Source organism: Carassius gibelio, chromosome A1, assembly GCF_023724105.1.
Source record: "Carassius gibelio isolate Cgi1373 ecotype wild population from Czech Republic chromosome A1, carGib1.2-hapl.c, whole genome shotgun sequence".
In the NCBI taxonomy this organism is placed as follows: domain Eukaryota; kingdom Metazoa; phylum Chordata; class Actinopteri; order Cypriniformes; family Cyprinidae; genus Carassius; species Carassius gibelio.
Genome location: NC_068371.1, coordinates 23,701,432 through 23,725,970, shown reverse-complemented (window position 1 = coordinate 23,725,970; position 24,539 = coordinate 23,701,432). Strand labels below are relative to the sequence as shown.

The following is a 24,539-nucleotide window of genomic DNA, read 5'->3' as shown; positions in this document are numbered from 1 at the left end:
CCACTATCCTAAACCACAAAATATTCTAAACTAAAAAACTGGTTACTGGCAAAAAGGGAAGTAAACTGAATGTCTTCAAATATTTTTTTAAATAACAATAAGGATATTTTTAAATTCCTGATGTTAAAGGTTGCATTACAGTTTTAGGATCTGTAAAAAGCATTCTGAATATCAGACCAAACCCCATTCCACAACCATGCAAATCATTCTGAAGTCCCCTAGGCTGTGTAGAGGAACAATGCAGTTCTTGAAGGCGTTTCACTCTGGAGTGTAAGGAGATTTTGGCCACCCTGGCCTTGCTAACACAGCACATGAGGAGATGAAGACTAGGAGGAGGAGAATGTACAATGGCCTTTTGTGTTGTTCCAATAGCTCTGGAAAATCAGCCTTTGTTATCTGTGATAAAAACAAAAAATGAAAGTTTATTTTAACGTCCGCATTTGTGTCAGACCGATGCACCATTAGTGATGGCCACTTATGTGCAAGCGTTGTGCTGCGACCTCCTACTGTCACACTGATACATCGTCATCACATTCCTCATCTATGGCATGGACGAGAAGACCTTTGATTAACTATCCTTATCTTGCATCCTCGCGATGACTTCAAAGCCAATGTTCTGAAAGGCACGGCTGGCCTTGCAGAATGAATGATTGAGCAGACTCTTCTATTAAAGACCTACACAGTATCGATCAAGCAAAGAGAACAGTTCCCAAGGTCTTTCTTGCTGCATTCAAACTGATAAAATATCCTGCTCTACAAATCTTAATTTTGTTCTGGATGTTTTTGGTTTGAGACTTCATTGTGTTTTTGTGTGTGTGTGTTTTTTACAGCTAAAACTATACTGTCAATAAAATCTACAACCAACAGGAACTCATTCTATTTCTTACTCAATGTTTGAATAGCAGCCTGTTCAGTCTTTGTTTGGGTATACTTCACTTTCCACATTCCATTCCATATCGTCTAATGCACAGCCGTGCAAGAGCTTTCAAACTATACTTAAGTCGCAAATAACCGCAGACCGTAGAGGATCACGCATGGATGGCCGAAGTATACTTTGAGCTTTAAATTTCCTCATTTTGAATATCAAGAGGTGGTTCTAGTTTCTACACAGGCCCCTAAATCCTACTGGTCTAGAGGGTCAGGAGGCAGGATATTTCCGATTAGGCATGGGCCGATTATCAGTTTCAACGTATACCATGATTTTAAAATGTCACAGTTTCAAAACCACTAACATTTTCCATTATACCTTTCCTGTGGTATGTATTTTTTAATGTCTCCTGAAAGACTGAAAGTATAGGATTCCCTCATGTTGAGTGCACTGTAGAGGGTAACACGATTTTGGCCCTTTCACACTGCCCGTGATTTCCCGCAATGTGTGCGTGCGTTCACATACAACCCTTAAAGATCTCATAATGACGTGACATCAAGATGTGACGTATAGTGTACGTGCGAAAACGCTTGGCACGTTAGAATTCCTTTAAACTGGCGAACGATCTCCGCTTCAGCATGGATAGTGGGGAAATACCTGATCTCTCTGCTTCATTACTGTTTACACATATTTTTTCGTCGCGAACGTTGATCTGACTTCAAAACACCCAGTAAAAAAAAAAGTGCACAATAACGTAATCACTACGACACTGCATTTGTTCTGGCTTTTGTTCACACAGAGCTCATTCGGGGACTGAACTCGGCAATGTTATTAGGTCCCTGAGCCAGGATCGATCCCAGAATCACTCCCGGCACGTATTGGCGTTCACACAGAAGGCAATCCGGCAATGATCCTGCAATTTTCTGGGTCCAAAATGCAGCGTGAAGGGGGCTTCCCCTGGAATTTACGTGATCATCGGAACTGTTCATTTTTAGTTTTATTACAGCCGATCGCTGTTCTGGACTTGCACAAACTGCATTGCAATGGAATCGTTTTCCAAAATGTAATTTATGTGAAAATATGAAGTCTGTAAATTGCTATTAATACAGGTCAGAGGCGCTGAAGACGGATGCAAAAAGAAAAATACTTAAGCAGGCAGATCACTCACTGTTCATGATGCACAAACTATTGGAAGAAAATTCTAAATATTGATTTGGGGGTTAACGTGAATGCATTTCTGAGATGAACTGAAAAGTTTAGATGGTATTTTCTTTTCATCTTGTCTCTGTATAATTCATATTAAAGCAGTGTTTCAGCGCAGCGCTGCTTTGTTTACAGCTGCAAAAAAGGAAACGCTGTCCCATAAGCGCCACCTGCTGTCAGAGAGTGAATCTGCATCACATTCAGTTCATCTGCTGATTGTTTCATTCAGGCAAGCAGCATAATTTCACAAAGCTATCAGAACATTCTGTTTTTAAATCAAACTTGGTTAGCATTAACTCAAATTATGTATATGAAATTATATAAATGATATGTAATGTAACTAAAATAAAATAATAGATTACGGTTAAATTAAGACGTCAGACTTTATTTTTCTTCTTTTTATGGCAACAGCAGCTCTAGCAGCAAATCAACCATCCACATCAAAAGCTGCAGGACAGCCCACAGCTCAGCATTTCAAAAACAAATCAAAGGAAAAATATTACTGTTCCAATTATTCTGTATGTTGCTCAAAAAATAAAATATATTGTTTTCAGTTTTTTTTCAGACATTTTAAAATAGTAAATTTTAGAGCTGCAACAATACCGTGAAACTGTTATATTTTTGCTTAAGGTTATCATACCGTCAAAATCTCATAATCGCATAAAACTAATCTGCACTGGAAGCAGATATGATGATGCAACATACATTCAATTATGGAACATTCCATTCTGATGCAAGGAAGACTATACCATTCAAAAAATGTGGGGTCTGTTTTTTTTTTTTTTTTTTTTTTCATCTTATTGAAAGTAGTCCCTTATTAAGGCTGCATTTATTTGATCAAACACACAGTAAAAATAAAGAAATATTGTGAAATATTATGAAATGTATGAAAAATCTAATTTTATATATTTTACAATGTGCTGAATTTACAGCAGCCATTACTCCAGTCTTCAGTGTAACACGATCCTTCAGAAAACATTTTAAGATGCTGATATGACGTTGATATATGTTTTACCCCTTAACAACTTTGTGGAACCCATGATATATCAATCTACTTTGATTCTTTCTGTCCAAGTAGTGCAACATATTTTGCTCTGTCTCATGCACCATGCTTCCAATAAGACATTGGAACTCGGCAATATCTGAAAATAAAAAATCTTCCCTTTTGGTTTTTCCAGGTATCAATCCTGTTTGACTACCTACAAATACAGACTACCTACATACAGATTCAAATACTTTCACAGTAACACCAAGTAATATCAACACCAGAGGCCAACCTAAGGGTGCATTGCTTTAGCAGAAAGAAAACACCCTGAACCTCCTCAATTCAGAATGGCACCATAGCAAAACTTTAAGACAAATTAGCAGCCAAAAGCAAGACAAAATGGCGCAAAATGATCCCTTGCTACAAACACCAGCACCTTAACCCTACAGAGCCCATCCTGAGTCAAATCAAACCTTAAAGCAATCAACCGGCCTTACCTTTCAAATACAGTTTACAATGGCAGTCAGGGCAGATCCGAGAGGGATGTGTCTGTTATGTGTAGCACGAGTGAGTCTTTATCAAGAATACCAGTCTTTTTACATGGAACTCTGGAGGGACCTCTCCCACCTCTGACTTCCTGTGCATGGGTAATCAGGCCCTCCCAGAACGCCTTAAAAACCATGACCACTAAATCAGAGGGGCTTGGGTTGACTGAAGGCAGAAGCAGAGAAAGGGTGTGCACGCAAATAAACACAAACACACGCACTCATGCTGACAGTACACTTCAGAAAGAAAAAGAAAGCAAAACATATTTTTGAAGTATTTGGGAGTGGCCTCAAGTCCATAAACTTTGAAGTCATAAACACACACACACACACACACATATATACATACATATATACATACATACAGACTTTATTGACACCCTCATGTTGATTTAAAACTGACTTTTCTGTGAAACTTCAAAAATAATAATAATATTATAAGAATACCATGGCCACTCTTTTCCAATCAATGAAAATGAATGGTGACTGGGGTTGTCAAGCTCTTAAAAAATACAAAAAATAAAAATAAAAATAAAGACTATCATAAAAGTAGTAATGGAATTCTTTATTAAATCTAACACATCTTCTGAAGTTGACAAAACTCTTCACTGAAAATGTTCTCCCCCACTGTAGCTCTTACAGTAATTATGGCACCATTAGAAATTAGATGTGGTATTATGATATGTGAGAAGACATGCAAAAACCAGAGAAGTTTGGTATTAAATCCTGTCAAAATGCTATTTTTATAATCAATAAAATTTCTTCAGTTGAGTTGAAAATCTACAAGTAATGAACACACCAACATGTATTGCATGTTTGTTTTTGTTTTTTTAAGACTTGTAATACAGTATATTATTCAAATGGAAAAAAATATTATATGGAAAAGTGCCAGAATTTTCTTTAAAAATTAATGTTTTGTGTTACATGGGTTTGGAATGGCATGAAGGTGAGTCAAGAATGGCAGAATATGTTTTTCGGGTTGAAGGCAATTTTCTGTACAAAGATATTTGGTATGCGTTATCAAAAATTAAATGCCTAGACTTCACAAACCACAACCATTTAAAATATGCGTTTCTACTGAATTTGTGGAGGTGGGGGATGCTTTATTCCAGTAATAAATTTCATAGCAAAGATTTTTGGCAGAGCATTCTGAAGCACTCAAGTTCTGTCTCCTGAGCAGCTCACCAGCCCATTACAATCCAATGCTTTCCAGGCCTGTGTAATCTAATCGAATGCAAGAGAGACCCACCAAATGAAGCCATCACACAGTGATTCTCTTAGCTGAACATAAAGCGAAGACCATTTAAAGGAACAGCTTTAGTGAGATTTATAAAGCACCTGCCATATTATGAGGTCACCAGCTAAACAGCTTTTCAGGGATGATGCAATACAGGTTAGACATGTCTCATCTACTTATAGAAATCATTACATTCATCTTTACAATTCTGGACTCACTGGTCAACTTAATGAGAAAAAAAAGAAGAAAAAAAGTGTTTGTGAAATTGAGGGTAGATGTTAGAGATAGCTCAGCCAATATGACTGCACTCACCTGAGCCTAATAAGATAGTTGTCCCTGCATAATGCTTCAGTCAAAACTTACTTTCCATGTGTTTCTCTTTACCCTGGTGATGCTTTATGTGAATATTGCCATATTTGTCATTATTTTCACCATTTAAAGCTTAAAATTTGACCTGGACTATACTTACGCTTACAATCGATTGACCAAAATCAACCTCAACAGTAAAAACATCCAGGACAAAATGAAGTAAGCAAGTGACAAACAAGATCCACCCTTGGACCCTTAAACATGGATAAATGAATACTCTAAATCTTGTTGCCAGATTTTAAAATAAAAATGCTTATTACTCTTCTTTGTTCGGTTAGCATAGTGCTAACAGGATTTAAATGCATTTAAAAACACATAAAAAGTGCATCCAAATAAACTGGAAAGATTCAGAGATTAGCACTACCACTAGCGCTAACAATTCGTTCACAACAACCCTGGAACTTTACTAAATGCAATCTTTTTTTTTCTTTTTTTTGTAGACACTGTACATGCACATCAAAATGCATTTTCTTTACTCAAATCCAAGCAATAGGTGCAAGTTCACAATGTTAATGTTGCTGGGCAGCCGAGAGTCAGTTCATATGCGAGTACCTGAAGGAATGTTTACGCGAATCAGAAAGTCCAACCTTGAACTTGAATGCTCTTTTCTCACCTACCATTAGTTTCTATCAGCACCCAACACATTTTGGAACTATGTGTTTACATTTTTTTCTACAGAACATCAACATAAGGATTTGCACAAAGAAGTAGTAAGCTATAACCTAACATGAAGTGTGGACTGCTTTATTCTGGAATCCACATTCAGTATGTGCGGTCTGGAAGACATAAAAGTAAAGTCCAGGGGAACAAAGGTTGGAATAAAAATGCTCTGCTCTCTGTTCTTGGGTAAATTCCTCAGTCTCCCTGGTCTTCATGCTCTATGACCTGGACTCTGAAAGCAGCAATCTGTGGGAGATCTGGAAGGAAATCTGAATTCCCACTCTCTTTCATGACATTACATGAGAAAAAGAGAAAGTGAAAAAGATAGTCAGTATAAGAAGGGATAGGCCGGTTGTCTCAACCTTGATTCAAACAACCTTGGGAATGATGCCGGCAGCTGTGCGGTCCTGCCCTCACAGAACACCCATTCTCAACCTTTTTTTTTTAATGAAGCCAAACCTTTAGTAAGGTCATCCAGAGAGCCACAAGCACTTTATTATGTAGACTATCGCAATTTGCTTTGATTCTGATTCACACAGATCAATTCTATTCTGATTTGATTTCGGCTCATTTGGTTAGATTTTAATTATTATGTACATTTCACTTCTCTCAGAAATACTCTATCTACTTCTTTCAGTGGTTCTATATCAAGGGACCTCACAAAACATCTAACAGGTAGGCAGGTTCATTTCAAAGTATTTAAAGCAATAAATTGATGTCACACTTGTCCGTGTGAGAAGACGTTGCGCTGCACAAATTTGTGAATGAATGTTCCGAAGTGAAGTGAACTTCAACAGATTTCCCCTGCTCAGGGAGTAAGGGAGAAATGAACACTGTGTAGGGACCGTGTCAATTTGAACACCGGTCATGTACGGAACTTACTTCTAACAAGCTGATTATCTGAATCAGGAGTGTTAACAAAGAGAGACATGCAAAATATGCAGAGCTGGGGGGTGTGAGGACTGGAATTGAGAACCGCTGGTATTGTCATTATAATGCATAATTATGTCCCCACTGGATGCAACAAATGTCTCGTTTATAATGGGTTTTAATGATTGTGTCTTGGCACTCCGGGACACACGGCATCACAGTATACATTAGTAAGGTGTGTAACATTCCCGTTAAACGCTTGAGGTATTCGGTCAATCACAATGTACTGGATAGCTGGCAAATCAGAGCAGACCACATTTTTCGGAAAGATGAGCTTTGTATAAATCAGAAAGGCGGGGGTTAGAGGAGAAACAAAGCATAGCATGTGGAAAATTTGTTTTGTTTTTCAACTTAAACCGCATTCAAATTTTATCACACCAAATACAAAAAAAAATTGTGTTCTTTTTAGCAACATCATACGACCCCTTTAAAGATATTTTACTTTACACATTTTTATGGCCCTTATATTTCCTATTCGAGCCCATGCATATTATGAGTTATTTCAGGAAGAGACCACCCTGATGGTAAAGCAAAACATGATTGGTTATAGTGAGAATGTGCTGTGATTGGTCAGTGAAGTGTGGCTGTTATCTGATTGGCTTGAATAGACAGTGGTTGGATTCCACACATTAGTGGATTGGTTATGCGTCTTGATGCTAGAATTATCTCAAAATCCACAAATGGGCACAGCAGTTTAAAAATGCATGCGATTCACAAATAAATGCCACACAAAGTTGTGTTTGTAGAATAAAAAGATAATATATATATATATATTTGGTAACACTTTAGAATAGGTAACACATATTAGTTGTTTATTAACCTGCATATTACTAGAATATTAGTCATGTATTAGTGCTAATTAAGAAAATATTAATGCCTTATTCTACTTGACCTTATTCTACATCCCTAATCTTACCCAATACCTAAACCAAACAACTACCTTACTATTAATAAGCAGCAAATTAATAATTTATTGAGAGAAATGTCGTAGTTAATAGTTAACAAGTGTTACCTATTCTAAAGTGTTACCATATATTTTTATTTGCAAGTCTCTTTTTTTAATTTGTGAATTTAATTCATGTTTGTGAAACCAAGATTTATTGGATCTTATTCTATATATTTTGTGAATATGTTTGGTTCTTGTTCGTGTTACATTTATTTGTGGATCATAATCTACTTATTTGGAATAATGCAACAATTCTACCCCCATACACTCTGTCTCCCACTTCGCTTCCTGTCAATACTTACTGACCTATAAAAATTAGGGATGCACCGATCACGATTTTTCATGGCCGATTCCGATACCAATTTTTTTTTTACAAGCAAACTGGCCGATTCCAATACCGATTTCCAATTTTTCTTTTTCTTTTAAGCAACAAACAAGAAAGAAGGAAAGTGTGCATAAACAAGATATTTATGCATTACCCTAAAATATTTTAATTGGATGAATGAAACACTTTTTTCAGTGTGCTACAGCAGGTGATTTCTAAATCAAATTAAGTCTGTTATTTTAAGGTAAACAAAAAATAATCATCCTAATGCAGAATTGACGTTTATTTCTGGCTTTTCAGACGTGTATGCAAGTTCTAATAAAAAATAAAAATAAAAAATAAAACATTTCAGTTTTGTCACAGTTTAGTCCGTTTCATTTCTCATCCAACACATGAGAAGTTGAGCTGAACATCACGGTCTACCAGTGTTCAGGGCGCGGACCGGTACAGTATATGCTCGCGCAGTGCTGATCGGCTGCCCGTGTCCTGCGCACAGATTTCGAAATACTCTTCCACACAAATGACATAGCGAACGATTACAATGTAGTCTGTGCACGCGAGCGCACTTCCGGGAAAAATCGTCCGAGAAAAGACCAAAAACCGGCCGATTGCCGATCGCGTATTTTAAGCAAAAAACGTCCGGTTCCGATTTATGGACGGTCAACCGGTGCATCCCTAATAAAAATAAATGTAAAAAAGGCCAAAAATAAATCTGTAAAAAAAGTTTGATTGTTAAAGGACAAGTCTTTGGATTTTCAACCAGATTTGTATTGTTACAATGTTGGTAATGAAGCGAAACACATCTTTCTCACATCCACATCTCTATTCTGATGACACGTGTACCTGTGTATGGACAGGACAATAATTCCTCCTACAGTACAATGTGAGTAAATTACTCGCATATACGACTAAAGGTCTAGCAAGACATTTCTTAGGTTTCCTTCTCTATGAACAGGACAATTAAAGACAATAAAGTTGTCAATCCCAAAAACTGACTGTGAATGCAGCCTATGAGAAACACCACCAGCAAAAGATAAAGTAATAGAATAAATACCAACTGAATAAATAACCAGCACTAGGTTACAAAATAACCCGTTGCAACAGCAAAATAACAAACTTGATATAAAAACCACAAACTTTTTTTGGACACACATTAAAAGCTACGGTGAAACATGACTCAGTATAAAAACTATGCATTGCCATTTCTCTCACCTTGATACTGTAATGGTGTGTCTTTCTGGGGAAATCCGGATATTGTGAAACTTCACCTACTGATCCAGCATGAGAAGTTCGCAAGATGAAAACATGGTGCTAGAGAGTCCCGCAACTCTGACTCCATACAAATCTGCACATGGTCCTACTTCCAGCTGTGTGCAACATCAGCAGCGCATTCAATGTAAAATATTAGTTTAATCAGAAGCCCCACCATCCACTGTCCTTAAACACCATCCCGGCTGTGTCTGCCCTTGAATGTTGCCCTAAACTGCTGAGTCCGTGTCCATCTCTTATTCCAAACTGCTCCCTTTCCAAATGACTGCCAAGGTGGCAGATACGCAGGAAAAGAACGGCAGCATGTTTTCAAGCCGAGGTCAATCCATATCAATCATTAGGGCAGAGAAATAGAGAGAGAGAGAGAGAGAGAGAGAGAGAGAGAGAGAGATCAACAGCCCTTTACAGTAATTCCAAGGGAATTACAAGTGGTTCGGTTTCTTTCTCTACCCTTTTGCAGAAGAAACGTGAGCTGTGAGTCAGTACAGATGCAGTGGCTGGACCTCTAAATGCTGCACTGAGATGGGATTTAAACATTAACCAAGGAGCGTGAAATAGAGTGTGGAGCAGGGCAAAAACGCAAGCAGGAGAAGGAAAGAGGGGCTTAATCATTTACAGTTTACCATCATGCTTGGCTGTGGGACAACAGATGAGCAACCGGTCTCTACTGGGCAAAAACACAAAGATACAAAGTGGAAGTTTCCACTTCGCTGGCAATTTTCATCTTCCTGGTTGGTCATCTGTTCCCAACACACACTTTGAGAAAAAGACATCCTGTTTTTCCTCCTTTGTCACTCGTTCACTACACGGTTGGTCACGACTAACTTTAGACTGGTTTATGTTGGTGGTGGGAGGGGGGCTTCCTTAAATTCTCCAAGTGCAGGAGGGTATCCTTCTTACACATTAGTTGCAACAACAACGATTAACAATGATTAACATGCAGTCGCAAATGGAACACTGTGCTTTTTAAAGAAACAGTCTGTCTCTAAATTTTGTGCAGGAACACATTCATGTCAGAACTAGCAACGAGCAAAACATTCGTGACCTGACTTATTCTGTTTTTTACTGACTTCTTTACTGATTCTTTGTTTTTCCTGAAGAAAAACTATGAAGATTGTTATGCTTGAATGTTTAATTAAGTGAGAAATCATTGTTTTCAGTTGAAACAAATATATGCTAATATTTAATGCTTTTAAATAAGAGAGGGTGTTCACAAGACATTTTATCCTGTGATTCATTGCATTTGATACCGGTTTTTAAAAATGTGCTGGTATCAACTACTAACCTTTGGGTATCGTTACAACCTCTAGCAAATTTAATGTATTTTACTTTTTTATTTGAATTATTATATCATGTATTATTACTACTAACAATAATTATTAGTAGCATTTCAGAAACAGACTTTCAGAACAGTTAAAGTTGGGTTGTTCACATTCAGTAGGCTCACTAGGAATTAAGTAGAAACCACTAAATCACACAAATGACTATTTAGCTAGTCACTTTTGCAACTAGGCTAATCAAAACAATGTAGTCACCAACCTGATTCACAAGAGGTGATGCAGGACTGGAAGGAACGATATGGTGGTTTGGATTTACATCCTTCCCTGCAGAACTGCAGTCCAGCGTTAATGTGATTTGGCCATGGCCATATTGGCTAATGGTAAAAGAGGTTCCCTTTAATATTGCTGCTCTCAAGAAGCCCACGAGTTACATAAGAGACATTTAAAAAAAACAATTCCAACATCTTCCGGTCACGAGACTGCAAAACCAGTAAACACATCAATGAGCGCACTAATGCACACAGAAAACCGCAAACGCTCGTAAATGGACTGCAGAACCAGAGTCCCCTCTGAGCAACACTGAAGGAAAATTTCAACTTCAATTCTTTACCAAATGCTCTACCAAAACAGGATATGGTCTAGCAGACCGGAAACATGCGGCAAACAGAACTGGACAGAGTCGGGATGCATGAAGCAGCATCATTCAACCAGACTGTCTGGTATCTACCTGTTGAGGTTGACTGTTTGTAGTCCCACGTGTTTGGCAAACTGATCTTGCCTTTGTGGTGTGGATGTTCTGAGTATATGGAAGTTCTGTCTTTTTTCTTTTGCTCCACAGCTAGTCTGCAACTCCCTACTCCAATAACCCCTGACCTACAGGAAGTAGACACAATAGACTGAAAATAACGAGAGGCCTCCTCCTCCCCCTTTCTCCCTCTCTTCTTTTCCCTACACTCCACCTTCCCTTTCATGACAACAACAGCCTTTTCAGTGAAGAAGAAAGTTTGCATTCACTCAAAAGATACCTGTCAAGACTCAGCGCTTTGCCCTGTATCTCCACCAGGATTGCACAAGAGCTCACTGGGTCTTTTCCATACACGGCAAGACTGTGCCTGAACAACATACCCATTAGAAAGAACATTCTGCTTTGATACAAGGTCTCTGCACAAAGCACACTATTCCTCTTTGAGAGTAACTGGGTGTTATTAATATGAATGTGTAATTAATATGAGTAATACTAATTAACGACATTTATGGTTATTTCATGAAATTATGCATAATTTACCTGTTATTACTAAAGTAGATAAAACGAGTAACAAGAATGCTCTAAATTAAAGTGTTTTTAATAACAACATTTTGACTAAGAATGACCTAAAATGAACTACTAACTAAAATGAATAAATTGTGATAAATATAATAACACTGTAAAAAAGGTTGGGGTCAGTAAAAGTTTTTTTTTTTTTTTTTACAAATGAATATTTTTATTCGAGATATATTGAAATGACATTAAAGCAATTTATAATGTCAGATCAGTGACATGTTATTTCACATAAATGCTGTTCCTTTGAACTGTATTCAAAATACCCTGAAAAAAAAAAAAGTAGCAAAATTGTTTTTGTCATTGATAATCATAAGAAATGTTCTTGATCAGCAAATCAACATATTAGAATGCTTTCTGAAGGATCATGTGACACTGAATAATGAAGTAATGGCTGGAATTATAATAATTAAAATATACGCAATATTAGTGTTATTATAATATTTTACTGTATTATTTATCTGTATTATTACTGTATTTATGCTCAGTTTATGGGAGCCATAAGCATAAGAGACTTAAACATAAAAAATAAAAAAGTAGCTTTTTTTTGTATGTTTGTTTGTTGGCCGTAAAACGTTGTTAATAGACAAAGATGTATTTTGCATAAGTACTTTTAGAATGAACTAGCAAGATCCAGCCTTACTAAGAAAATAAGGTAAGTATTCACAATTTTCTAAGATCTCAGTAGTATTGATTCAGCACTGTGAGTGAGCATGTGTGCGTGTCTTTGAACACTAGCAGTCTTTCTCACTTCTCTTCAGTAGCCTCTTGTGATAATATATGTCATCCCAGTACCCCAGCATAATCCAATCTCAGACCAAGGCTAACCACAGTAAATCACATTTAGTGCAGAGCCTAGAATTTATTTGGGCCAAATCTAATTGCCCCTATATACCTAAAGAAGCGAGAGCTACAGGAAATGGAGCCATGGTGTAGTGGAGATAAGGAAAAGGAGGCCGCATCCCGGAGCATCCTTCACACGCTTTTCTTGCACCGATTAGATAAGTCCCAAACAATACCACGTCTGATATTTGTCATTCAGTTATTTATGACTGCCATATAACTCTGCAGCAAAGGAAAACTTCTTTAAGTGGCAAATGGCAATGCACAACATGCTGCGAGTGACTTGAGGAAAGAGATGTGAAAGTGGGACACCGGACAGATGACTCGTAATCAGTTCTACTACAATCTCATTCACATTTTCACAGCAGAACTGGATCTGAATGCGAGCGTATAGTGGCCAGTTTTTTTTTTTTTTTTTTTTGTTTAATACAAGTTAACCTCTTGAGCAAAAAAAATAGAAATAATAATAATAATAATAATAATAATCATAATAATAATAATAATCATAATCATAATAATAATAATAATAATAATAATAATAATAATAATAATAATGGTAATGGGTGTTTTGTTTCCGGCAAAACCAATCAGAACAGACTTGGCCAGCTGACCAATCAGAACAGAGTTTACAGACCTTAAGCTCAGATCTACTTTGAATGAATCGTTTTGAAATAATTGAACAATGATTCTAATATTAAACGTATATTCTGAAAAAATTACAATATTTTCTGACCTTAGATGCATATAAACCTGTTGTACAGGACTCTAACACAATATTAGGACACTTTAAAATGCCATATGACCTGCTCTTTAACATAAATGCACCCGTGTGTGTGTTTTATATTATTATTTAATATAAAGCATACACAATTTAAACGTTCTAAATAAATATTAATATACACTGAATAAACGAATGATAATCTTAAGATAATTGATACAAAAATAAATCATATAAATTGCTACACATTAAAACGCTTTAAAAAACTTTTTTTGTGGCTGTGCACACACATAAATTACAGTCTTGTTAAAGTCCGAGCAGGTGGTAAAGGTTGAGAGGTGCATACAACACATGATTTCAGCCCATTAGAGCAGTGACCCCCTACAGAGAACATTGTGTGCAGGAGCAGACTGCGAGAAAACATGCCTGCAAGTCACTCATTAAGAGAGTAAAAACATATGTGATGATTTGATTAACATATGGGAATGGAGATGGACATTAACTTTCTGAAAAAAACTGAACTGAAAAACTCAGACTTTGAAAGAGCCTATGTAAGTGACGAAGTTTATAATATATATAAAGTTGTTTTCACTGATTTCACCGATTTATATATATCTGTGAAACCAATGAAAACAACTTAAAAATAAACATTTTGGTAAAAACAAGTCTAATTTTGTCGGTGTACACGCATAAAAACAAAACATTGTTTTTGTAAAATAAACAGGTACCGCTTTTTTCCACCTCAAGTTTCCTTTTCCTTGAGCGTGTTTGTGAGGAGAGCTTTGTTAATCCGTTTACATTTTTTGCGTATTTATTCCTTTAATATAGGCTAAATGAATTAATTCTGTTCAGCAGGTGCGTGATGTGAATCCTCCTGTTCAGTTGTTTATGATGGTATTTACGCATGTAAAATGAAACCGCTGGAAAATAAATGTTTTTTTTTTAAATGAATCACTGAAGCTTATCCATTCTAATTTAATTTAATTGCAATGTAACAATCTTGTCGGTTAAAACTGAAATAAACATCTTTAGTGGATAGGTTAATGTCCGGGATAACAATTGTCGGCTGTTATACACACATTTTCTTTCTCATCCATTTATGTGGCAAAACAGCTCAGAATACCACACAGATCATGTATTATATCTTTCTGATAATGCCTTTTTGGAGTGGAAGCAGAAACACGCTGTATTAGAGCATGTCTCTTTACATGCAAATGAGCTGCTGCTCCCCGCCCCCTTTTTTAGAACAGGGCTGCGCCATTACAGGTCGTACTGCAGGTACTGATTATCATGTTTATCGTGCTAACATCATGCGTTTTAAACCACATAAGTTTAAACTTTTGATATACGTTTACGCACACCTCTGAAGCACACGGACAGAAACAGCTGTCACAGCATTTGAGTATTAAATTAAGTTTTCTTTCACACACAAGTTTAGGTTAAAAACACACGAGTTACGAAAACAGTTGTTTATGTCTGTGAAGGTAAACAGCTGGGAAAGAAATCGTATGTTTATATTAGATCTGTGTGGCAGCAACAATGTATAAATAAATCAAATCCTCTGCTCGGTCTCATCTGAGGCTGGGACTCTAAATACTGTGCTGTCCTCGTCTGTGCACAGAAAATTAAGTGATTCCAGAACAGATTTTTATTCCCTAATAATTAGCCACCAGCATAGGCTACACAATATTTCATTCATGCTATTTCATGTTCATAAATATGTGAATGGTAACTACGGGACCATCCTATTTGTATTTTTTTTTCTCGATACTGGCGATTATCGTCTGTGACTGACTTTTATTATCGACATCGCAATACTTGCAAAACACTGTCAATATACAATAACATTTAGATACTAAAATCGCTAATTTGATTCATCTTTTTTTATGCGCACTGCAATGAAACAACTATTAATAAATAAAAATTATTATTAAAGGGGGGGTGAAATGCTCGTTTTCACTCAATATCCTGTTAATCTTGAGTACCTATAGAGTAGTACTGCATCCTTCATATTTCCCAAAAGTCTTTAGTTTTATTATATTCATAAGAGAAAGATAGTCTGTACCGATTTTTCCCGGAAAAACACGACCGACTGGAGGCGTGACGTGTGGACGGAGCTAAAGAATCACGAGCGCGAGTAGGCTTTTGCGTTGAGAGCGTCTGGGAGCTGTGACATTACCGTGAGGAAAAAAACAACCAAAACAAACCATGGCTAACAGTCAGATTCAGCGTATATTTATGATCCAGAATCAGATCCCAAGGCTGAAACTGAACGAGAGCAGCAGCAACGACTCGCTCCCAGCGGGGCTAGAACCCGGGTCTCCGATGGGAGGCGGACGCACTAACAAGGCGGCAGAGATATTTGAAGCAGTTTTACTCACCGCCTGCGGTTCCAACACACGATCGTGACCCTTTTTCTTTGGGATTGCATCATCCTTAAGAAATAAACGATATGCAAATCTGTCGTCAAACTGGGCCATGTTTGTAAAACAAGCATCTTCGAAATGCAGGGAACAAACACAAACACTTGCACAACTTCGTTGATGCTCTGTAAAAATAAACTCCATCCACTGGTCCCTTAATGCTGTTTTTTTTTGGTAATCTGTGCAGGGTTGTCTTGCCCTGGCAACCAAAAACACACTCCTTTTGTGACATTTCGCGACGCTCTTGCTCTGATCAGTGAATGCCTGTTGTGCTCTCAGTGCTCTGCTATACGGGAGCGTGCACTCTTCCGGCAGACGTGCCCTCAGGACCCATATAAGGAAATTCCGCTCCATCTAACGTCACACAGAGCCATACTCGAAAAAAACTTTCCGAAACTTGTGACAAACCGGAAGGAGTATTTTTGGAACAGAAATACTCCTTCAAACGTACAACTTAATTTTTGAAACTTTGTCCATGTTTAGCATGGGAATCCAACTCTTTAACAGTGTAAAAAAAAAACTATTATGCATGAAAAAGCATTTCACCCCCCCCCCTTTAAAATATCTTTGGTCTCAAGTATCCATCTTTTCTTATACTTTTTCTTTTTTTTTCTATTTTACAACCAAAGATGCTTTTTTGTGTAGTTTTACACAATTTTTTAAACAATTGCATGCTTTGGATAGCATTTAATGGCATACTGAAAATATTCTGCATAAAAGGTCCAGTTTTTCCTCAACAATTTGTGATTTAGCTTTTGCTATATACAGTCAATATAATGATATCATCCAGCAAATCCTGATGTGTTTATATAAGATACAATTCAACTGACTACCTGGTGTCCAAGGCCGACTGCTGTTAGCCAATAATATCATTATATATTATATATTGGTCTAATACCAGAAAATATTGTCATGTCATGCCTAAACACACTGCGCAGCAACACTTAAAGATTAATATGTATAATAATGCTGACATTTAAAAACAAAGGCACAAAAGTTTGCATGAGAGTGTTTACCCTTTATAAAGCCATCTAAAAGGACATCTCAAAGGTTATAGATTACGTCTAAGCAATAGCTGCAGCACACACCAAGTGGTAAAGCATAGGCTAGTCATCTGACCAAGATGAAGAGAAACAAAGGGGCATGACATCAACAAACTCAGACATACGCAAACAGGGTAGGCGCACTCTTGTCTTCAGTTCCCTCCATCCCAGCTCTTTGATCCAAGGGGGCGATAGTTACGCTAGCATAAAAAGGTCAGCGGGGTGGCACTTTGCCTGCATGAGGCAACTGCCCTCCTCCCTGACACCCTTTCCTTTCTATCTATCGCTCTCAAAGTCACATGTCTCCGTCAAAGCTGCGTCATTCACATTCAACACATTCTTCTGGCCTTGGCAGCCTCTCTTCACATGACTAGAGCACTGCTTAGGTCTGTACAAACAATCCCCTCTTTTTAGTACCCAACTCTCTGTGCTCAGCTCAGCAGGGCCCAAAACAGACAGCGACCTCCACGACTCAGGTGTCAGGAAGAAAACCCACATAATACTTTCTTCGTTTTTCAGCTTGCGTGGGTGCTTCTACTACACCAAAGCCAAACATAACAGCTAGAAAAACCTGTAAATATGCTTTCACTACTTCTGAACAAAGCCATGGAAATTCATTTCCAACACTTTCCTTTACTGTTATGCATAAAACACAGCAACTGCAATCACAGAGTGCAACTTCTCACAGACAAAGGTTTTTTGTAGAGCTGTGCATAATACATTTCCATGTATTGATTTCCTTGATTTTTCTAGGTTTATTTTACATTTCCCTGATATTTCCATGACCGTGACAACCTTAAAAAAAACACTAAAGAATGTTTTTCTAGCTATTTTTCTACTAAAGTTGCGTTGTAACAGAACTAGCAACAAATCTGTTCTTCTGTATTTTGATGTTTATCCAAATGAAATGAAAAATTTTGTTCGATCAATCAGTTGTTGATTGAAAGATGTGAACACACGTTTGCAGATTGTAAGGAAGGATGAAGAACTATTTTTTGGAAACATCAAGCATACATTACAGAGAACGTATTACATTTTAATTAAAAAAATAAGTAAATAAATCAGTAAAATAAATACACAAACAAACCACCATGGATGTAGAGCTGCAACTAACAATTATTTTTTCTGTCGACTAATCTAACGATTATTTTTCAATTAGTCGACTACTCCACTGATTAATTTTATTAAAATAAATTTTTATGATTATCTAATTAATCCTTTGGATAACTTTACAAAAATATATAAGTACAACTTCTAATATAATATTTCAACCTTTATAAAATATTTTCCCCAAAAATACCTTTTGTTTTTACAGTATCCAAAAATAGAGGCAAATAAAATTATTTTACTATGGTAAATATGAGTTAACGATAGCGTTTATAATTAATCCACAGTAGCCACAAATTTACAGTTGTCTGAGACGTCATGAAATGTTCTTTAGCATCACAAACCATAAAATGTAGTCAGGGTTCTGCTATGGTTTATTTTCATAATAGGTAAACAGAGGTCACAAGTTAACACGGTCACATTTCTTTGATTAAACAGCGGAGAGTCTTGACTTGAATCCAGAGATCTGGCGGTAGTTCGGTGTCCGTAACTTACTTTATTTTTTATTTTTTTGTTTATCCTACTTCCTTCAGCCGCTACGGGTGAACATACCAATAACTTTTAATCTTTACAAGAATATCAGAATCATGCAATGAGCAAGTTGCAGCACTACATGGATGAATCAATCATAATAAGATAAAACGCCTAACTAAAAGTTAAATTGCATGATTTAGGTGCAGCTAGAATCATCAAACATTTAGAAGCAGGTTTTCCGAACACTCACTAATGGTTTCCATTGGTTGTTCCAAAACGCCAATGTTTTCATAATCTCACACAACATCACAGCGTCGACATACTTTAAGCAAATCATCCTACAAAAACACTCACTTTACCAGTACTTCCATTCAGCTGAGATAGGAGAAAGTAAAAAAGAAAAAAAAAAAGTTTCAAACATGCAGCACATTCCAATTTCAATTTAGTGGAAAATATGTAAATGGTGGTCATCAAACAGAGAATATAATAACCCAGTGAATGGTTCAGGTTCCAAAGTCAAGCATACAAACACTGCGGTTAAAACACCTGCAGCCTGCAAACACCTGCTTATATAGAGAGCACAGCAGAACTCCAGAGCCACTCGTCTGCACTGTAAGTAAGGTGTCTTTCTCCAAGATCTGTCAGCACAACATAACGTGCAATGAGGAAATGAAAGGAGCCCGTACTGACCTTGAGAATTGAGCAGATTTACTGGAGTGAAACTTAATCCAAAGTTCTTGAAAAAAAAGGATAATGAACAAATAATCAGAGCAAGTCATTAATCAAATGTAGACTGGAAACAAGACATCCCGTATCAGCACTTCTGGAGTGGAAGGAGGCGTCCACACCACTGCATTCACATCAAAAACAAGCCTGTGAACTGCAAGGTCTATATTAGAGGTCTTTTGCTTCTCACAGCTATACACATGAAGAGTATATCTGGCACCATGCCAGGCTGGAGATATCAAACCACACTGAACAGCCTTTCTAATGCAATCAGGAGAGAAAGCACTCTCACAGACTGTCGCTGAGAGCTCTCTTCCCTTCCCTTCACACACTCACTCGCAGTGAGGGGGAAGGGTAGTCCTATGTGAGCCAGACCCCAACAGACTCACAGTAACCTGAGAAATTACACCGTGTGGCGGCGGCATTTAACAGCTTGTCTCCAGCTTGACCCCTCCTACACACTAGTGGCCCACTGTCACCTGAGTAGGGACAGGGAGAAACTGGGGATCATATAGTCTAATCTACAGCCTAACCAAAACCCAGAAGCCCATCATCATCCACCTCTTAATGGGTTAGTCTTAGATCTTCTACTCACCCTCGAAGCATCCTAGGTGTATGTGACTTTCTTTGTTCAGAATAATCCAGTCGGGGTTATATTAAATATTGTCCTTGCTCTTCCAAGCCTTTTAGTAGGGGTAAGCAGGTGTTTGTTGTCAACAGTTCAGAAGACGTGAAAAAGTGCGTGCATCTGTAATAAAACGTCCCTGTTTGTGAATAGATAAGATCCCTAAAGTTGAAAAAAACTAAAGTCTTAAAACCAAACAGATACTCTTCATAAAAGTAAAGACTCGTCCATCCATGCCCTCCTAAAACAGTTAATTTAAACACGCCCCCACATGTCTATGTCACTATAGCCCCTTTCACACTGCACATTGGACCCGGAAAACTGCCGGGTCGCTTTCTTTGTTGATTGATTTCGGGATCGATCCCGAGTTGGGGACCTAGTAACATTGCCAGGTTCAGTCCTGGAACGAGCTCTGTGTGAACAAAAGCCAGAACTAATGCCGTAAAGGGTGTGTTGTAGTGATGACGCACGTTATCCCGCGACTCTTTTACCAGGTGTTTTTCCGCACTGATGCTGAGACCATATGCCAGCTTAAGTGAAAGTTAACGTGCCTAGCGTTTTCGACTCGTACATTACACGTCATACCAAGTGTTCTTACCAGTACTTTTTAACTAGATATTGTCATATGAACAAGCAGTCAGTAATGATAATGATTCAAGTTTAACAACTTTAATTACATAAAGTATGCAAGGTCAGAAAAATCTGACTGTACAAATATAGTACACATATACTACGCTAAAGATAAGATAACATTTACATAAAGAATAAAAGATAAAACCAAAGTATACTTCGTGCATGTTTGTTTTTGAGAACAGCAGGTAAAGACAATGTAACATAAACATGATTTTCTCACAAATATTTTACAGCTTCCACAGACTTAAAGCTGCGGTAGGGAACTTTTGACGCTCTAGCGATTAATAAACATAACTGCTTGCGTCTTGCGGAAGAACATTGTAGCCGGAGCTAATTCTCTCTGTTTCTGTCTATGAAGAATCACAAAGGTACTGGGTTACTCCGCCGCGGTATCCCCGAAGCAATCTAAAATAGTCCGAATATAAACACTTATTATAGGTGCACCCTAGTGATTCAGGACAAGCTAACACGGTTTGGAAAATGGATTCATGTGTACTTGCTTATTATGTTCATTTTTCTACATTTTGAACACAAACAAAGTTACGGACCGCAGCTCTGATTGGTTGTTTTTTACCGGGAGCGGATGACTTTCTGCAAATGGCAATAGGACCACTGGGAGGAGCCGGAGGAGCTTGATTTTTTCACAGATTATCTGTCTCATATTCTAGTAATTCTACTGTCAGGACATAATGACAGGTTTAACAAATATGTAAAAAATATATTTTTACAAAAGTTCCCTACTGCAGCTTTAACTCAAATTGAGTAAAATATAATTCCTCTTGCCATAGCATTATTGATGCAGTGGTGGAGGAGTGCCACCAGAGAATAGTAAAGAAGGAATCACTGCCATAAACCTTTAGCCTGCCACACACTCTCAGGTTACTGTTTGTGCCTTCTAATGCCTAGATTTTATTAGTGCATTAATGAAGATTGTTTTTGCGTGCTTGCACAGAGATCGTGGTTTGTGAGGCTACCTAGCACAACATATCATATAGTGCACAAGAGTCTCTCATGTAGACTTTTTAGTTATGCCCAAAAACATTCATTTTATTTTGGAGCAGCACAATAAACTAATCCAGGCTGCATATCTGAAAGCCTCTGTAAATGCTCTGAAGTAATGTTCATTAGGCACAAGTGTTTTCTATTACAGTAAATTTGGATTATGTCGTCAGTCATTCTGGAGCATCACTGCAATAGCCAAAACTGATACTTCAATCCCATACGGCTCTGGTCCTGCAGCCTACTCATTTCGCTCTCTCTCCAACACCTCCTCTTAATGTGCTCAGGCCCATAACTAGGCTTTATTCCAAATAAAGAAAAGAGAAATAGAAACAGAGTTCTCTACAGCCATCTGGGAACCATCAGCAGTGGCAGCACAGCAGCACAGGAAATGGTCTCCATGCTGCTGTCAGGCACCCCAGCCTGCAACAGAACGACACGTCAGGAGCAGCTGAGGAGAGAACAGGAGAAAGACAGAGAGAGAGCGCAAGGGGGCAGATGAGGAGCTTCAACAATTTCTTGACAAGGTCATTATTTTGTTTGGTTTTTGCACACAAAAAGTATTTTTGTAGCTTCATAAAATTACGGTTGAACCGCTGATGTCACAAGGACTATTTTAACGATGTACTAACTATGTTTCTAGGCCTTGAACATGGTAGTTCCCTTGCTGTCTATGCAGGCTCAGAAAGCTCCCAGATTTCATCAAAAATATCTTAGTCCATGTTCCGAAGACAAATTAATGTCTTATTGGTTTGGAACGACATGAGAGAGTAATTAATGACAAAATTGTCCTTTTTGGGTGAACTGTCCCTTTAAGGGAGACCGAATACAATCGATATGGCTTTTAATCAGGGCCAAGACCCAAGACTGCGACCAATTCAGTCAAATAACTCTACAGCTTCATGCAAGATCTTGTGAAAAAACTGAATGAATTAAAAAAAATATATACAGAAAAAACAAACTATGTTATACGGTAAACAGAGAACAAAAACAACTGAGAAAATGAAAGTGAGAGACTTCCATTTCCTTCTTATCTAATCTCTGCATGGAAAAGAACAAGACTGAACAAATATCCCCTGCAAATAAAAGCTCCCATCTGTTTACAAACTGCCTTTTCCTGTAAGCCTCTCATTGCTGTACATACTTTCACAGTTCAGCACTTTGGCCGGAGACTAATCCGGGATCAGCTGACCAAACAACACTAGTCTAGATATGTAGACGATGACACATAAAAAAACAAAAGCTAATCAAACGTGTTGTGAATCAGATGTCGAAGGCATCGATAGCAAAGGGCCACGGAGCACTGCAGCCGGTTATGATTAGCTTAACTCGTCATGCTCAATGACCGAGTACTTCAAACAAACATTACAGATAAAGCCCGAAGTGTGTGACTTCAGTGGGAATCTAGATGCAGACAAAATTACTGTGAAATAAAACCACTTCTTGAGAAACTGAGCAAGACAGAAAGGTGCTAGCAGGAAAAATAATTTAATTAATTTTATGATCCTGAGCTACAAGACTGGGGCTCTTAAACACATTAGTCATGGCACAACAACAAAGGATTTTTTTTCAGCTGTTCCAGTCAGGCCAGTAGTTCAGGGTTTTTTTGTGTGTTTTTTTTAACACTGCACTGCTAATATTTACACTTACCCTATTTAATATAATAACATTTTATTTTTAGAAATGTGTTTTTATTATTCCATGCCATTATTCCAGTCTTCAGTGTCACATGATCCTTCAGAAATCAGTCTAATATGCTCATATGCTTTTAATATGCTCAAGAACCATTTCCTATTATCTGCATTTTTCCAAAATAGTTTCCCACAAATAAGGAATGTAAATAGCCTGTATATGAAATGCTGTGCTCTGGATCAAACGGATGGAGCCCTGGTGAATAATAAAAACTCTTTAGCTTCCCAGCAAAAATAGAAAGGTCATAGTGTAAAGGGAGGGACTAATGTATGGTGTGTGTGTGTGTGTGTGTGTGTGTGTGTGTGTGTGTGTGTGTGTGTGTGTGTGTGTGTGTGTTTTAAAGGGACAGGCCCCCTTCCCTTACTCCCAGACAGAGGCTGCCTTTGGAGGCCCTCTAGAGAGCAGACTGTGTGAATAAGTTTAGACAACTGAGGCCTGTTCCCTCACCACTGGAATCCTAAAACACACACCATCCTGCCAATAAAATCAAATCAACCGAGCAACAAATGCTTACCCAATGCTAATGTAATGCTCTCATGAGAATCTGCATACACCTAAGGCACTAGAGCTGGCCTGAGCAAACCGCACAAATATCGCCATGAATGCAGCTACATGATCATATGTATCCCAAAATGTCAGGATCATACCAGCGGTTTCCCACTTTTATGAATCTTTTTTAATTATTATTATTACTCCAACATATTATTAGTTACTCCACATTCTATCCTCTCTAAAAACCATTCAGACAATAATCACAGTCATAGATGCGTTCGCTTTTTAAATGCCAAGGCATTAAAATGACTGAAAATGCACTCCACTAAACCAATGTTTACCTTAGCCTTTATTTCTTCTTTTCTAAACGGTTTATTACCGGAGTGTAGAAGAAGCACAACTGATGCAGATAAGATATTGTGACAGCTATTGATGGAATTGGCCAGTGTTTTTTTTAACAATACTGAGCCATTATATAATCTTGATTCTGATAACTCTTTCTGATAAAATTAAATCCAGATCAGAAAAATATAGGTGTACTTGTATACTAGGGGTTTCAGTAACAAAATGCCTCAGCTGAAAGAGGAAGCCACAAATGATCTTTTTAGCCTACAATGTCAACAATATCAACTTTAACAGCTGAAAACAGAATCTTTGACAGAGAAAATCAGTGCGAGTGTGGGAAAAGATCCAATTAAAATTGGTTGTAATATAACAAAATGACTGATTTATTTACGTAAAAGTGCATAAAATAATTTTTTTAAAGTTAATAAAAGTACCTGACTAAACAAATAACTGGACAAGAATAAAGGTGCCCCATTTTTTTTGT

General features: G+C 37.5%; 1 protein-coding gene across 11 annotated transcripts in view; it reads right to left on the bottom strand.

The window, feature by feature from the left end:
- LOC128016183 (GRB2-associated-binding protein 1) overlaps positions 1 to 24,539 on the bottom strand; it is a 69,839-nt gene that overhangs the window by 35,942 nt on the left and 9,358 nt on the right. Inside the window, exon 1 of one of the 11 annotated variants that reach the window (XM_052600727.1) lies at positions 10,877 to 11,087. The exons of 8 other annotated variants lie outside the window; for them this stretch is intronic. The gene's annotated coding sequence lies outside the window, so the exon portion shown is untranslated. Of the gene's footprint in view, positions 1 to 3,553; positions 3,814 to 9,280; positions 9,682 to 10,876; positions 11,088 to 24,539 lie in introns of those variants that run through there. 2 more of the 11 variants (XM_052600710.1, XM_052600704.1) reach the window with 2 other exon arrangements.